The sequence below is a fragment of the Callospermophilus lateralis genome, chromosome 10 (genome assembly GCF_048772815.1).
Source record: "Callospermophilus lateralis isolate mCalLat2 chromosome 10, mCalLat2.hap1, whole genome shotgun sequence".
NCBI classification, from domain to species: Eukaryota; Metazoa; Chordata; class Mammalia; order Rodentia; family Sciuridae; genus Callospermophilus; species Callospermophilus lateralis.
Window position 1 is genome coordinate 50,889,097 of NC_135314.1, and position 4,797 is coordinate 50,893,893.

Below are 4,797 nucleotides of genomic sequence, written 5' to 3' on the forward strand. Positions count from 1 at the left end.
AGGAGCAAGGGGATATAAAGCCACCAAACATGGCAACTGGGAAAAGAATTATTTTTGACATGGTTTGTTTCTTTGTAAAATGCAACTTACTAGTTGACACAGAAGTTCTAGGTAAAAGGATGAGCTTTTCCTAAGGATACCAGGTAAGTTATTTATAGAAAAAGTCAAGATCAGTATTACTTGCAAAGAAGTCTACTTCTTTTTTGAACATAGCCTTTATCTCTTGTGATGATGTAAACATATTAAATACAATTAATCCAACCACATATGATTTTTGCCTACTTAGATTATTTTTTAAAACTATATAATGACTTTAGAGATGGAAAACATATTAAATAAAAATTATATATCTTGGGGTTGTAATGGGCAAAATCTGCACAGAGAGAAATGAGAGAAATGATGTTGCATCTTTTAAAGTTCATTGCAAAGAAGAGAAAGCAGGAGAACCAGCGTGGGGAAGGAGAGTCTAACTAAATCTCCAAAGACATTCCAGGGATCGCTCAACCAACTGCACCACGTGGACTTCATTCTGATGCTGCCTTACACAAACTGTTTTTAAAAATCCAGTATATTTTAATTCTTACCCACTTAAATTCTAATTCTGAAGAATAAATCCTTTGAGGAAAAATGTTTATTTTTATAATTTTTGAATAGAAAATACTTTTTATTTCAAGGTTTATGCATTTATAAAGCCTAAATTCCTTCTAGTCCACTGACAATAAACATATCTCTAGCATAAACATGTCTAGAAATCCACAATTTTTCCTTCTCAACTAAAAATCATTTAAACCCGTGAGGAGAAAAAAAATCCAAATAAATGTAACAACATGGAACAAGTGTGAATCCCACTAAAATGTTGAATTATAATGTATGAGAAATATGGAAAACTATGTAACACATCCAATTCCATTTCTAACAAAATTATGAGATCAATGAAATCCTCAGTCTCCAGATGATGTTCAAGAGCCATCCAGACAGTTGACAAAAAGAGTATCTATGTAGGAGAAAGTAGGAACAATACAGTTTAGCCTTTTATTTTTCCAGAAATGATCTTTTTATCTATCAGTGCTTCACAAGTTTCCATGGGATTCAGTCTTTTACCACTGTCTGAGGTCTCACCAGGAGTCGTCAATCTGAGCTTCTTCTGTTTCAAGGTGCTGGCGTTATAATACTTGTTGACACCCCGCACAGCTAGAGGAAACTCCGTTGGCTTTCCTTTGAGGACCCTGAAGGTTTGTGGCAACTGAGTCTGCTGCTCTGGCATGTCCTAACAGAGAAATTCGGACATGAGTTGTGGTTTGAATTGCTCTATAATACTATCAATTTTCAGACACAAATATCAACATACATAAAACAAACCCATACACATAATTTTAGATTTGACTAAATTCTAAATTGTCTCATTTTCTAAAACTCTACTTTTCCATATTTATTTTGCAAATCAACAGGAAAGATCCAAACAGAGGAATGAGAATGGAGTGCAGGGTTTGTTTGGGGAGAGGGACAGAAGTGTCAAACCTGTATTTCCTCCTGTTCATCACCCACCAGAGTAGCTCCTAATTGAAAAGGCTTAAGCCAAGAGCATAAGTCAGGGGAGAGCAAACAGGAAGAAGCATGCTTGCTTATGTCTGGTTCTGCTCTAGGCTTTAGACAAAGAACGCAGGGTGGCAGGCCCATTCCAACTTCAGCACTTCAGGGAATACAAATGTAGGGTTTTGAAACCAAGAACCCACTTCATACAGTGTTTACTGTTTCAAATCTTTTTTGACGGGAAGGAGGAGGAGTAACAGGGATTGAACTAAGGGGCACTCAACCACTCAGCCATACTCCCAGCGTTTTTATTTTTTGAGACAGGGTCTCACTAAATTGCTTAGTTCCTCGCTTAGTTGCTGAGTCTGGCTTTGAACTTGCAAACCTCCTAAATCAGTCTCACAAGCTGCTGGGATTACAATCATGCTCCACTGAACCCAGGAAAACATTACAGTTCTTTTCCCCTAAATTCATTCAAAATAATCTAGTAGTACATTACATGGCCATGCCATATTTTTAACCAATTTACTACTAATGATATTTGAGTTGATTTTTTAATACATTTTGCTAGCTAAATAATGGGACAAAACCCATAATATGTGCTATTCTCTGGTTCCCCAAGGATACACCTGCTAAATATTACATTTCTGTGTCAAAATGTATGTATGTGAAAAAGTAACATATTCATTTGTGATTGGGATATACACACAAAGGGTTTTTATTTTATTTTATTTTTTTGCTGTTTGGTATTTGGCATTAAACCCAGGGCATCAAGCTGCTAAGCACCTGCTAAACATTACCACAAGTTACCTGTAGTCTCAAGGTCTAAATGTTATGGAGTCAAATTGGCTTTTTTCCTCCCCCATCTGCTGGACTGGGGACTGAATCCAGGGGTGCTTTAACACTGAGCTTCATCCCCAGTCCCTCTACCCTTTTGCAAATTTGGGACAAGAGTCTTGTTAAGACCACAACACCTGCATCAAACCTGTGATCATCCTACCAAAATCTGGAGCCTCTGGGATTACAGGGGTGAACCAACGTGCTTGACTACACAAGTTATTATTATTATTATTATTATTATTATTATTATTATTATTATTATGATCATTATTACTATTATTATTCAGGATTTTTTTTTTGATACATACAGTCTCACCATTTTCCCCAGGCTTATCTCAAACTCATGGACTCAAGTGATCTTTATGTATCAGTCTGCAGAGTAGCTGGAAATACAGGCATGTGCCACAAAGCCCAGCTTTCATGTTTATTTAAAAAAAATATTAGTTGTAGATGGACACAATACCTTTATTTATTTTTATGTAGTGCTAAGGCTCTAACCCAGGGCTTCATGCGTGCTGGGCAAGCACTGTAACAGTGAGCTACATCCCCCAGCCTAATGTTTTTATTCTTTAATTTGTTTTTGGAAGTACTAGGTATTGAAGCCAGGAGCATTATACCACTGAGCTACATTCCCAGCCCTTTTTACTTTGAGATAGGGTCTTGGTAAAACTGCCCAGGCTGGTCTCAAACTTATGATCCTTCTACCTCAGCCTCCTGAGCTACTGGGATGATAGGCAGAAGCACTATGCCCAGTCATCTTAAATTGCTGTTTTTTATTCTGGGATTCCTATCCCATGTAAAATGTCTTATCAATATGAGATTGTACAGCCAAGTGTGGTGGCATGTACCTGTAATCTCCCCTGCTCAGAAAGCAGGAGCAGGAGAGTCACTGGAGCCCACAAATTTGAGACCAGTGTGGGAATCAGAGGAAGCCCCACCTCATGCCCAAAAAAATGGAAAATAAAAGAGATAAAAGTGGGGTACTCTAATAACCAACAGTGAGAAAATAACCCAAATTTAAATGTAAGGTCTCTGGTGTGGCTCAATGGTAGAGCTCTTGCCTAGCATGCTCAAGCACACGAGTTTTCATGCTTATTCAGACTAGCCCCAAAGCAGAAATCTAAAATCTCCAAATCCTTCTATATAATGAAATATATATATACGTGTGTGTGTATATCTTTACATCTATGTGTGTGTGTGTGTGAGTGTGTGTGTGTGTGTGTGTGTGTGTATACACACATTTTCCCCCAGCACTGGGGGGTTGAGCCCAAGGACATCCTACCACTTGGCTTTATCCCTAGCTCTTCTTATTTTGAGATACCTTCTTGCTAATTGCAGAGGGTGGCCTAAAGCTGCCTCAGTTCCTGAGTTGCTGGAATTAGTCATGTGCCACCAAACCCAGTTTACAATCCCTTTTCTAGCCATTCCAGTGGTGCACACCTGCCGTCCAGCACTCAGCACATTGACATAGGAGGTTTGCTTGACCTCAGAAGTTCAAGACTGGCCTGGCCAACATACGGGGAACTCCACCTCAAACAAACAGAAAACCCACAAAAGTGATGGTCAATTTTTCTTTCCTTTTCCACATCTGAGGATTGAATCCAGGGGGGTGTTTCCATTGACCTACATCCCCAAAACATTTTGTTTTTTTTGATACAGAAAACAATTCTCTTTAAGTTACTTGATCCTTCAGTTCTGATCCTCCTGACTCAGCATCTTGAGTAGCTGGGCTTATAGATGGGCACCCCTGTACCCAACTCTATTATCAGTTTTCAAGTGTGCAGTAAATTAACTGTAACAACCTTATTGACCATTGTATCTCCAAAACTTACTCATGTTTAACGGAAACTTTGTAATTTCTGAGTAATCTAGTAGCCTATTAGGACTCATAATGAACAAGTTCCCTTCCTATTATATGGAATCCTTTCCGGCGCACTTGGTATTATCCAGGCTGGTGGGTATTGTCCATCTGCAGCCCTTGCCAGGAAGCCAGCCAGGTCAGTCACTGTGGTTATTACTGTTGCCACATTTGAAGGATGAGAGACATGCTGAATGTCTTGCCCAAGGGCAAAGAGTCAGGCAGTGTTGGTTCACGAGCTTCAGTCTCCAGAGAGCAAGGATCTTCCCTTCCAGGAGGCTCTGTCCCAGCCCCTCAGAGCCTCCACCCACACTTCCCTGAACCTAGGACACGTAGGCACAGCTGCCATAGGAAGCAGCAGCAAATATGTGTATATAACAGACGTGGGGGTCTTGGCACTCTCAACAGGGGAGTGAGGGCTAGGAACAAGAGACCCCCACATGGGGGTCAGGAGATGGACTTCTGGTGCATGTCCTGACATTGCTGTGTGTGAAGGGAGAATAGGAGGCCAAGCCTCCCTTGGAAGCCTCCCAATGCACCACTGGGCTGATGAGAAGCTAAAAACAGAG